At 37.4% G+C, this 13,136-nt stretch overlaps 1 long non-coding RNA gene across 1 annotated transcript; it reads right to left on the reverse strand.

Annotated features, from left to right (window-relative positions):
- Positions 1–5,746: 5,746 nt before the first annotated feature.
- Positions 5,747–6,225, reverse strand: LOC117083472. Its single transcript, XR_004437097.1, has 2 exons — positions 6,148–6,225; positions 5,747–5,805 (listed from the first exon to the last, which is right to left on the reverse strand). It is a non-coding gene; the product is annotated as an uncharacterized LOC117083472 (long non-coding RNA).
- Positions 6,226–13,136: the final 6,911 nt, after the last annotated feature.

Below are 13,136 nucleotides of genomic sequence, written 5' to 3' on the forward strand. Positions count from 1 at the left end.
CAGCCATTGCAAAAACATGCCAAAATGTAAAGACCAGGGAGGCTAGGAAGAAACTGCATCATCTAATGAGTAAAATCACCAGTTAATATCATAATGGCAGGACCAAGTTCACACATAATAATATTAACCTTAAATGTAAATGGACTAAATGCTCCAACTAAAAGACACAGACTGGCATACTGGATAAAGAGTCAAGACCCATCAGTCTGCTGTATTCAGGAGACCCATCTCACAGCAGAGACATACATAGGCTCAAAATGAAGGGATGGAGGAAGATCTACCAAGCAAATGGAGAACAAAAAAAGCAGGGGTTGCAATACTAGTCTCTGATAAAACAGACTTTAAACCATCAAAGATCAAAAGAGACAAAGAAGGCCATTACATAATGGTAAAGGGATCAATTCAACAGGAAGAGCTAACTCTCCTAAATATATATGCACCCAATACAGGAGCACCCAGATTCATAAAGCAAGTCCTGAGACACTTACAAAGAGACTTAGACTCCCATACAATAATAATGGGAGACTTCAACACTCCACTGTCAACATTAGACAGATCAAAGAGACAGAAAGCCAACAAAGATATCCAGGAATGGAGCTCGTCTCTGCAGCAAGCAGACCTAATAGACATCTACAGAACTCTCCACCCCAAATCAACAGAATACACATTCTTCTCAGCACCACATCACATTTATTCGAAAATTGACCATATAATTGGAAGTAAAGCACTCCTCAGCAAATGTACAAGAACAGAAATTATAACAAACTGTCTCTAGGACCACAGTGCAATCAAACTAGAACTCAGGACTAAGAAACTCAATCAAAACCGCTCAGCTACATGGAAACTGAAAAACCTGCTCCTGAATGACTACTGGGTACATAACGAAATGAAAGCAGAAATAAAGATGTTCTTTGAAACCAATGAGAACAAAGATACAACATACCAGAATCTCTGAGGCACATTTAAAGCAGTGTGTAGAGGGAAATTTATAGCACTAAATGCCCACAAGAGAAAGCAGGAAAGATCTAAAATTGCTATGCTAACATCACAATTAAAAGAACCAGAGAAGCAAGAGGAAACACATTCAAAAGCTAGCAGAAGGCAAGAAATAACTAAGATCAGAGCAGAACTGAAGGAGGTAGAGATACAAAAAGCCCTCCAAAAAATCAATGAATCCAGGAGTTGGTTTTTCGAAAACATCAACAAAATTGATAGACCACTGGCAAGACTAATAAAGAAAAAAAGAGAGAAGAATAAAATAGACGCAATAAAAAATGATAAAGAGGATATCACCACCGACCCCACAGAAATACAAACTACCATCAGAGAATACTATAAACACCTCTCTGCAAATCAACTAGAAAATCTAGAAGAAATGAATAATTTCCTGGACACTTACACTCTCCCAAGACTAAACCAGGAAGAAGCTGAATCTCTGAATAGACCAAAAGCAGGTTCTGAAATTGAGGCAATAATTAATAGCCTACCAACCAAAAAAGTCCAGGACCAGATGGATTCACAGCTGAATTCTACCAGAGGTACAAGGAGCAGCTGGTACCATTCCTTCTGAAACTATTCCAATCAATAGAAAAAGAGGGAATCCTCCCTGACTCATTTTATGAGGCCAACATCATCTTGATACCAAAGCCTGGCAGAGACACAACAAAAAAAAAAAAGATAATTTTAGACTAATATCCCTGATGAACATCGATGCAAAATCCTCAATAAAGTACTGGCAAGCTGTATCCCACAGCACATCAAAAAGCTTATCCACCATGATCAATTAGGCTTCATCCCTGGCATGCAAGACTGGTTCAACATATGCAAATCAATAAACGTAATCCAGCATATAAACAGAACCAAAGACAAGAACCACGTGATTATCTCAATAGATGCAGAAAAGGCCTTTGACAAAATTCAACCGCCCTTCATGCTAAAAACGCTCAATAAATTCGGTATTGATGGAACGTACCTCAAAATAATAAGAGCTATTTATGACAAACCCACAGCCAATATCATACTGAATGGGCAAAAACTGGAAAAATTCCCTTTGAAAACTGGCACAAAACAGGGATGCCCTCTCTCACCAGTCCTATTCAACATAGTGTTGAAAGTTCTGGCTAAGGCAATCAGGCAAGAGAAAGAAATCAAGGATATTCAGTTAGGAAAAGAAGAAGTCAAATTGTCCCTGTTTGCAGATGACATGATTGTATATTTAGAAAACCCCATTGTCTCAGCCCAAAATCTCCTTAAGCTGATAAGCAACTTCAGCAAAGTCTCAGGATACAAAATTAATGTGCAAAAATCACAAGCATTCTTATACACCAGTAACAGTCAAACAGAGAGCCAAATCATGAATGAACTTCCATTCACAATTGCTTCAAAGAGAATCAAATACCTAGGAATCCAACTTACAAGGGATGTAAAGGACCTCTTCAAGGAGAACTACAAACCACTGCTCAGTGAAATCAAAGAGGACACATACAAATGGTAGACCATACCATGCTCATGGATAGGAAGAACCAATATTGTGAAAATGGCCATACTGCCCAAGGTAATTTATAGATTCAATGCCATTCCCATCAAGCTACCAATGAGTTTCTTCACAGAATTGAAAAAAACGGCTTTAAAGTTCATATGGAACCAAAAAAGAGCCTGCATTGCCAAGACAATCCTAAGTCAAAAGAACAAAGCTGGAGGCATCACGCTACCTGACTTCAAACTATACTACAAGGCTACAGTAACCAAAACAGCACAGTACTGGTACCAAAACAGAGATATAGACCAATGGAACAGAACAGAGTCCTCAGAAATAATACCACACATTTACAGCCATCTGATCTTTGCAAAACCTGAGAAAAACAAGAAATGGGGAAAGGATTCCCTATTTAATAAATGGTGCTGGGAAAATTGGCTAGCCATAAGTAGAAAGCTGAAACTGGATCATTTCCTTACTCCTTTTACGAAAATTAATTCAAGATGGATTAGAGTCTTAAATGTTAGACCTAATACCATAAAAACCCTAGAAGAAAATCTAGGTAATATCATTCATGGCATAGTCATGGGCAAGGACTTCATGTCTAAAACACCAAAAGCAATGGCAACAAAAGCAAAAAGTGATACATGGGATCTAATTGAACTAAAGAGCTTCTGCACAGCTAAAGAAACTACCATCAGAGTGAACAGGCAACCCATAGAATGGGAGAAAATTTTTGCAATCTATTCATCTGACAAAGGGCTCATATCCAGAACCTACGAAGAACTCAAACAAATTTACAAGGAAAAAACAAACAACCTCATCAAAAAGTGGGCAAAGGATATGAACAGACATTTCTCAAAAGAAGACATTCATACAGCCAACAGACACATGAAAAAAGTCTCATCATCACTGGCCATCAGAGAAATGCAAATCAAAACCACAATGAGATACCATCTCACACCAGTTAGAATGACGATCATTAAAAAGTCAGGAAACAATAGGTGTTGGAGTGGATGTGGAGAAATAGGAACACTTTTACATTGTTGGTGGGATTGTAAACTAGTTCAACTATTATGGAAAACAGTATGGCAATTCCTCAAGGATCTAGAACTAGAAGTACCATATAACCCAGTCATCCCATTACTGGGTATATACTCAAAGGATTGTAAATCATGCTGCTATAAAGACACATGCACACGTATATTTATTGTGGCGCTATTCACAGTAGCAAAGACTTGGAGTCAACCCAAATGTCCATCTGTGACAGACTGGATTCAGAAAATGTGGCCCATATACACCATGGAATACTATGCAGCCATAAAAAAGGATGAGTTCGTGTCCTTTGTAGGGACATGGATGCAGCTGGAAACCATCATTCTTAGCAAACTATCGCAAGAACAGAAAACCAAACACCGCATGTTCTCACTCATAGGTGGGAACTGAACAGTGAGATCACTTGGACTCGGGAAGGGGAACGTCACACACCGGGGCCTATCATGGGGAGGGTGGAGGGGGGAAGGATTGCACTGGGAGTTTTACCTGATGTAAATGACGAGTTGATGGGTGCTAATGAGTTGATGGGTGCAGCACACCAACATGGCACAAGTATACATATGTAACAAACCTGCACGTTATGCACATGTACCCTAGAACTTAACGTATAATAATAATAAAATAAAATAAATGTGTTTTTAAACTACTGAATCCAAAGAAATTTTAAACTCCATGAAATGAATGCACATTTCACGATGCAGTTTCTCAGAAAGCATCTTTCTAGTTTTTATCTGAAGATGTTTTCTTTTTCAATATAGGACTCAACATGTTCCCAAATATCCCTTTGCAGATTCTATAAACACAGTGTTTTCAAGCTGCTGAATCAAAATAATGTTTTACCTCCATCAGATGAATGCTTACGTCACAAAGTGGTTTCTCAGACAGCTGCCTTTCAGTTTTTATCCTGGGACATTCACTTTTTAGCCACTGGCCTCAATGAGCTTCCAAATATCCACTCACAGAATGGACAAAAGCAGTATTTCCAAACTTGTGAATTCAAGGAATGGTTTTACTCTATGAGATGAATCCAAACATCACAAATTAATTTCTCAGAAAGATTCCTTCTAGTTTTTATCAGAGATATTTCCTTTTTCAACATAGGCCTTAATGTGCTAACAAATATCCCTTTGCAGATTCTACAAAAACAGTGTTTTCTATCTGCTGAAATAAAATAAACATTTAAATCTGTGAGAGGAATGCACATATCACAAAGCACTTTCTCAGGTAGCTTCCTTCTAGTTTTTATCAAGGGGTATTTGCCTTTTTACCATTGACCTCAATGAGCTCCCAAATGTCTATCAGCAGAAATAGTTTCTCATAGATCTTCTGTCTAGTTTTAATCGTGGGATATTGACTTTTTCATCATTGGCCTCAATGAACTCCCAAATGTCCATTTGCAGAATGGACAAAAACAGTGTTTCCAAACTGCAGAACCCCAAAAAAGGTTTAACTCTGTAAGATTAATGCACGCATCACAAAGCAGTATCTCAGAAAGCTTCTTTCTAGTTTTTACCTGAATATATTTCCTTTTTCACTATAGGACTCAATGTGCTTCCAAATATCCCCTTGTAGATCCTGTAAAAGCAGTGTTTCCAATCTGCTGAATGAAAAGAAAGGTTTAAGTATGCGTGGTGAGTGCACACATCATGAAGTGATTTCTGAGAGGTCTTCCTTCTAGTTTTTATCCTGGGATATTCGCTTTTTCGTCATTGGCCTCAATGATCTCCTAACGTCAATTCGCGGAATGTACAAAAAAAGTGTTTCAAAAGCACTGAAGCTAAGGAAATATTTAATACTGTGAGTTGAATGCACACATAGCAAAGCAGTTTCTCAGATAATTTCCTGCTAGATTTCGTCCTGGGATATTTTCTTTTTTGCCAATGGCCTCAATGTGTTCCCAAATGTCCATTCACAGATTCTACCAAAACAGTGCTTCCAAACTGCTTAATTAAAGGAAATGTGTGTATGTGAATACACACATCACAAACCAGTTTATGAGAAAGCTTCTTTCTAATTTTTATCTGCAGGTTTCCCTTTTCACCATAGGCCTCAAAGCACTTGCTAATATCCCTCTGAACATTCTATGAAAACAGTGTTTCCAAACTGCTAAATGAAAAGAAAGGTTTAATTCTGTGAAACAAATGCACACATCACAAAGCAGTTTCTCAGATTCCTTCCTTCTAGTTTTTATCCTGGGATGTTCACTTTTCACCATTGGCCTCATTGAGCTCCAAATGTCCATTTGTAGAATGGACAAAAACAAAGTTTCCAAACTGCTGAGTCCAAAGAAAGGTTTAATTGTGTGAGATGAATGCACACATCACAAAACAGTTTCTCAGAATGCTTCTTTCTTGTTTTTATGCGAAAATGTTTTCTTTTTCTTCATTAGCCTCAATATGTACTGAAATAACTCCACAGTTTTTACAGAAACTGTGTTTCCAAACTGCCGAATGAAAAGAAAGTTTTCCCTCTCTGAAATGAATGCACACTTCACAAAGTGACTTATCAAATACCTTCCTTCTAGTTTTTCTCCTCGGATGTTGGTTATTTTGCCATTGGTCTCAGTGAGCTCTCACTGTCCCTTGGCAGAATAGACAAAATCAGCTTTTCCAAACTGATGAATCTAAAGAAAGCTTTAACTCTGTGAGATGAATACACACATCAAAAAGCAGTTTCTCAGAAAGCTCCTTTCTTGTTTGTTCTGAAGATGTTTCCTTTTTCACAATAAATCTCAATGCACTCCCAAATATCCCTTTGCAAATTCTACAAAAACAGTGTTTCCACACTGCTGAGTGAAAAGAAAGTTGAAACCCTTTGAGATTAATGCACACTTCACAAAGAGGTTTCTCAGATAGATTCCTTCTTGTATTTATCCAGGGATATTTCCTTTTTCACCATTGGACTCAATGAGCTCCAAATGTCCATTCACAGAATGGACACAAAGAGTGCTTCCAAACTGCCAAATCAAAGTAAGCGTTTTACTCTGTGAGATAAAAGCACACATCCTAAAGCAGTTTCTCAGAAAGCTTCTCTCTAGTTTTTTTCTGAAGACGTTTCCTTTTCCACCCTAGCCCTCAATGCACTCCCAAATATCCCTCTGCAGATTCTACAAAAACAGTGTTTCCAAATTATTGAATAGAAAGAGAGATTTGCCTCTGTGAGATGAATGCACACTTCACAAAGCAGTTTCTCAAGTAGCTTCCTTCTAGTTTTTATCCCGGGACATTTGGTATTTCACCATTGTTCTCAATGAGCTCCCAAAAGTATATTTGCAGAATGAAAAAACCAGTTTTTTCAAACTGCAAACTCCAAAGAAATGTTTACCTCTGTGTGATGAATGCACACATCACAAAGCAGTTTCTCACAAAGCTTCTTTTCTGTTTTTATCTGATGATGTTTCCTTTTTCACAATAAGCTTCAATGTGCTCCCAAATATACCTGAGTAGATTCTACGGAAGCAGTGTTTCCAAATTGCTGAATGAAAAGGAAGGCTTAATTCTGTGAGATGAACTCACACATCACAAAGCAGTTTCTCAGATATTTTCCTGCTTGTTTTTATCCTGGAGAATTCCCTTTTTGGCTGTTGGCCTCAACAACATCCCAAATGTCCACTTGCAGAATGGGCACAAAGAGTGTTTCCAAACTGCTGAATCTAAAGAAATATTTTGCTGGATGAGAAAAATGCACACATCCCAAAGCACGTACTCAGATAGCTTCTTTCAAGGTTTTTTCTGAAGGTGTTTCATTTCTCTCCATAGGCCTCAATGCGATCCCAAATATCCCTTCACAGATTCTAGAATAACACTGTTTCCAAACTGCTGCATGAAGAGAAATATTTAACTCTGTGAGATGAGTCCACACATCACAAAGTTGTTTCACAGATAGAGTTCTTGTAGTTCTTATCTTGGCATATTCACTTTTTCGTGACTGGCATCAATGTGCGTCCAAGTATCCATTCAAAGAATAGACAAAAACAATATTTCCAAACTGCTGAATCCAAAGAAATGTTTAACTCTGTGAGATGAGTGCACCCATCACAAAGCAATTTCTCAGAAAGCTTCTTAATAGTTTTTATCTGAAGGTGTCTCCTTTTCACCAAAGTCCCCAATGTGCTCGCAAATATCCCTTCCCAGATTCTACAAAAATGTGTTTACAAGCTGCTGAATGAAAAAAAAGGTTTGCCTCTCTGAGACAAATGCACAGTTCAAAAAGTGGCTTGTCAAATAGATTCCTTCTAGTTTTTGTTCTGGGATATTTGCTATTTCGCCATTGGTCTCAATGACCTCCCTAATGTCTATTCGCAGAATGGACAAAAATGGTGTTTCCAAACTTCTGAATCCAAAGAAAGCTTCAACTGTCTCAGATGAATGCACACGTCACAAAGCAATTTCTCGGAAAATTTATTTCTCATTTTTATCTGTAGATGTTTCCTTTTTCACAATGGGCCTCAATGTGTTCTGAAATGTCCCTTCGCAGATTCTATAAAGAGCAGTTTTTTCAAACTGCTGAATGAAGGGAAGTATTTAACTCTGAGAGGTGAATGCACACATCACAAACCAGGTTCTCAAATAGCTTCCTATTAGCTTTTATCCTGGGATATTTCCTTTTTTGCCACTGGCCTCAATGAGCTCCGAAATGTCCATTTACAGTATGAACGCAAACAGTGTTTCCAAATTGCTGAACCCAAAGAAAGTTTTATACGTGTTATATGAATGCACACCTCACAAAACCATTTCTCATAAAGCTTCTTTCTAGTTTTTATCTGAAAATGTTTCCTTTTCCACCATATTCCTCAATTCACACCCAAATATCCCTTTACAGATTCTAAAAGAAAAGCATTGCTTCCAAACTGCTGAATGAAAGAAAGCTTTAAATCTGTGAGATGAATCCATGCATCACAAAATGGTTTCTCAGATAACTTCCTTCTAGTTTTTATCCTGGAATATTGACTCTTTCAACATTTACCTCAATGAGCTCCCAAATGTCCATTTGCACAGTGGACACAGTGATTCCAAACTGTTGCATCCAAAGAACGGTTTAACTCTGTGAGATGAATGCAGACATCAAAAAGCAGTTTCCCAGAAAGCTTCTTTGTTGTTTTTACCTGAAGATGTTTCCTTTTTCACCATAAGCCACAATGCACTCCCATCTCTCTCTTCGTACATTCTACAAAAACAGTGTTTCCAAACCTCTCACTGAAAACAAAGGTTTAAATTGGCCTAATAAATGCAAACATCACAAACTGGTTTCTCACATAGCTTCCTTCTAGTTTTTAATCCAGGCATATTCGCTTTTTCACTTTTGGCCTCAATGAACTCCCAAATATCCTTTTGCAGAATGAACAAAAACGTCTTTCCACACTACTGAATCCAAAGAAAGGTTTAACTCTGTGAGATGAGTGCCCACACAGTGAGGCAGTTTCTCAGAAATTTCTTCCAATTTTTATCTGAAGATGTTACCTTTTTCACCAGAGGTTTCAATTACCTTTGAAATATCCCTTTGCAGATTCTACAAAAACAGTGTTTCCAAACTGCTGAATGAAATGAAGGTTTTAACTCTACTTGATGAATACACACATCACAAAGTGGTTTCTCAGATAGATTCTTTCTAGTTTTAATCCTGGGATATTTGTTTTTTTGCCTTTGGCCTCAATGAGCTTGTTAATGTCCATTAACATAATGGAGAAAAACAATTTTCCCAAACTGCCGAATCAAAAGAAAAATTTAACTCTGTGAGATGAAAGTACACGTCACAAAGCAGTTTCTCTGAATGCTTTTTTATGTTTAACATCTGAAGTTGTTTCCTTTTTCACCATTGGCCTCAATGAGTTCCCAAATCTCCATTTGCAGATTCTACAAAAAGAGTGTTTCCAAACTGCTGAATGGCAAGAAATATTTAATTCTTGAAGAGGAATGCACACATCACAAGGCAGCTTCTCAGGTACCTTCCTTCTAGCTTTTATCCTGGGATACTTTCTTTTTCACCATTGGCCTCAATGAGCTCCCAATTGCCATTAGCAGAATGGACAAAAACAGTGTTTCCAAACTGTTGAATCCAAAGAAACTATTAACTCTGTGTGACAAATGAACACATCACAAACAGTTTCTCAGAAAGCTTCTTTCCAGTTTTTATCTGGCAATGTTTCCTTTTTCACCATAGGCTTCAATGTGCTCACAAATATCCCATCACAGATTCTACAAAAACAGTGTTTCCAAATTCCTGAATGAAAAGAAATGTTGAACTCTCTGAGATGAATGCACACATCACAAAGTGGTTTCTCAGATAGCTTCCTTCTAATTACAATCTTGAGATATTCACTTTTTTGCCATTGGCATCAATATGTTCCCAAATATCCATTCACAGAATGGACAAAAACAGTGTTTCCAAATTTCTTAACGAAAAGAAAGGCTTAATTTTGTGAGAAAATGCACACCTCACAAAACGGTTTCTCAGTTAGCTTCCTTCTAGTTTTTTTCATGGGATATTCAGGTTTTCACCATTGGCCTCAATGAGCTCCAAAATGTCCATTCGCAGAAAAAACAAAAACAAACAAACAAACAAAAACTGTTTCAAAACTGTTGAATCCAAAGAAAACTTTAACACTATGAGACAAATGCACACATCACAGAGCGGTTTCTCAGATAGCTTCCCTGTAGTTTTTGTCCTGGGATTTTGGCTTTTTCACAATTGGCCTCAATGAACTCGAAAACGTTCATTTGCAAATTCTACAAAATCAGTGTTTCCAAGCAGCTGAATGAAAAGAAAATTCTCATGCAGTGAGTTGAATGGGAACATCCCAAAGCCGTTTCCCATATATCTTCTTTCAAATTTTTACCCTGGGATATTTACTTTTTTACAGTGGTCTTACTGAGCTCCCAAATGACCATTCACAGAATGGACAAAAAGAGTGTTTCCAAACTGCTGAATCCATAGAAAGATTTAACTCTGTGAGATGACTGCACACATCACAAACCAGTTTCTCAGAAAGCTTCTTTATAGTTTTTATCAGAAGATGTTTCCTTTTTCACCACAGTCCTCAATGCGCTCACAAATATCCCTTTGTAGATTCTACAAAAGCAGTGTTTCCAAACTGCTGAATGAAAAGAAGTTTTAACTCTGTGAGATGAATGTACTCTTCACAAAGCACTTTCCAAAATAGCTTCCTTCTAGCTTTTATTCTGCAACATTCCCTTTTTAGACATTGGCCTCATTGAGTTGCCAAATGTTCATTCACAGAATGGACAAAAACAGTGTTTCCAAACTGTTGAATCCAAAGAAAGTTTTAACCCCATAAGGTGAATGCTCACATCAAAAAGCAACGTCTCCGAAAGCATACTACTGGTTTTTATCTGAAGACTTTTACTTTTTCACCTTAGGCCACAATGCACACATAAATATCCCTTCGTAGATTGTACAAAACAGTGTTTCCAGACTGCTGAATGAAAAGTAAGGTTTATCCCTGTGAGATGAATGCATACTTTACAAAACATCTTTTCAGATAGATTAACATTAGTTTTTATCCTGGGATGTTCACTATTTCACCATTGGTCTCAATGAACTCCCAGATGTCCTTTCACAGAATGGACAAAAACATATTTTCCAAACTGCTGAATCCAAAGTAACGTTTTACTATGTCAGACAAAGGCACACATCTCAAGCAGTTTCTCCTAAAGCTTCCTTCTTGTTTTTATCTGAAAATGCTTCCTTTTTCAGCATAAGACTCAATGCACTCCAAAATAACACTTCACAGATTTTACAAAAACAGTGTTTCCAATCTATTGAATGAAAAGGAAGATTTGACTATGCGAGATAAAGGCACACATCACAAAGCAGTTTGTCAGAGAGTTTCTTTCTAGTTTTTTTCCTAGGATATTCACTTTTTCGCCATTGGCCTCAATGAGCTCCGAAATCTCCATTCACAGAATGGACAAAAACAGTGTTTCCAAACTACTGAGATGAATGCACAAGTCAAAAAGTGGTTTCACAGATAGTTTCCTTATAGTTTTTATCCTTGGATATTTGCTTTTTTGCCATTGGCCTCAATGAACCCCAAATGTCCATTTACAGAATTGACAAAAAGAGGTTTTCCCAACTACTAAATCCAATGAAAGGTTTAACTATGTGAGATGAATGTACACATCAAAAAGCATTTTCTCAGAAAGTTTCTTTTTGTTTTTATCTGAAGATGTTTTCTTCTTCACCATAGGCCTCACTGCATGCCCAAATATCACTTCACAGATTCAAAAACACAAAATTTCCAAACTACTGAAAGAAAAGAAAGTCTTACCTCTGTGAGATGAATTAACACATCACAAAACGGTTTCTCAGAGAGCTTCCTTCTATTTTTTATATTGGAATATTCTCTTTTTCTTGCCCTTGTCCTCAATGAGCTCCCAAATGTTCATTTGCAGAATGAACAAAAACAGTGTTTCCCAATTGCTGAATCCAAAGGGAGTTTTAACTCTGACAGTTGAATGCACACACCACAAAGCAGTTTCTCAGAAAGCTTCCTTCTGCTTTCTATCTGAAGATAATTCCTTTTTCATCATAGACCTCATGTGCATCCAAGTATCCCTTTGCAGATGCTACAAAGTGTTTCCAAACTGCTGATTTTAAAGAAAGGTTTAACTGTGTGAGATTAATGCACACACCACAAAGCCATTTCTCAGACACCTTTCTACTAGTTTATATCTTGATATATTTGCTTTTTCACCATTGGCCTCAATGAGTTCCCATATGTCCATTCGTAGAATGGACCAAAACATTGTTCCAAACAGCTGAATCCAAGAAAAGGTTTAAATCTCTGAGATGAATGCACCTATCACAAAGCAGTCTCTCAGAAAGCTTCTTTCTATTTTTTCTCTGAAGATATTTCCTTTTTCACTCTAGGCCTTATTGTACTCCCAAATATTGTCCACAGATTCTACAAAAACAGTGTTTCCCAGCTGCTGAATGAAAAGTTTAACTCTGTGACAGGAATGCACACATTACAAAGTCGTTTCTCAGATAAGTTCCTTCTAGTTTTTATCTCGGAATATTGTCTTTCTTGTCATTGTCCTCAATGAGTTCTCAAATGGCCATTCAAAGAATGTACAAAAACAGTGTTCCAAACTGCAGAATCGAAAGAAAGGTTTAACTGTGAGATGAATGCACACATCACAAAGCAGTTTCTCAGAAAGTTTGTCTCTAGTTTTTATCTGAAAATGTTTCCTTTTTCACCCAAGTCCTCAATGCACTCCGAAATATCTCTTTGCAGATTCCACAAAAACAGTGCTTCCAAAGTGTTGAATTTTCATTTAAGAAAGGTTTAAGTGCACAAGATGAATACACCCATCACAAAGCCATTTCTCAGAAAGCTTCCTTCTCATTTTATCCTAGGATATTATCTTTTTCACCATTGGCCTCAATAACAAAATGTCCATTTGCAGCATGGACAAAAACCTGCTGTATCCAAACAAAGGTTTACCTCTGTGAGATGAATGCACACATCACAAAGCAGGTTCTCAGAAAACTTCTTGCTTGTTTTTATCTGAAGTTGCTTCCCTTTTTACCGTAGGCCTCCATGCACTCTCAAATATCCCTTCACAGATTCTACAAAAACAGT

Source organism: Trachypithecus francoisi, unplaced genomic scaffold (genome assembly GCF_009764315.1).
Source record: "Trachypithecus francoisi isolate TF-2019V2 unplaced genomic scaffold, Tfra_2.0 Contig00360, whole genome shotgun sequence".
NCBI classification, from domain to species: Eukaryota; Metazoa; Chordata; class Mammalia; order Primates; family Cercopithecidae; genus Trachypithecus; species Trachypithecus francoisi.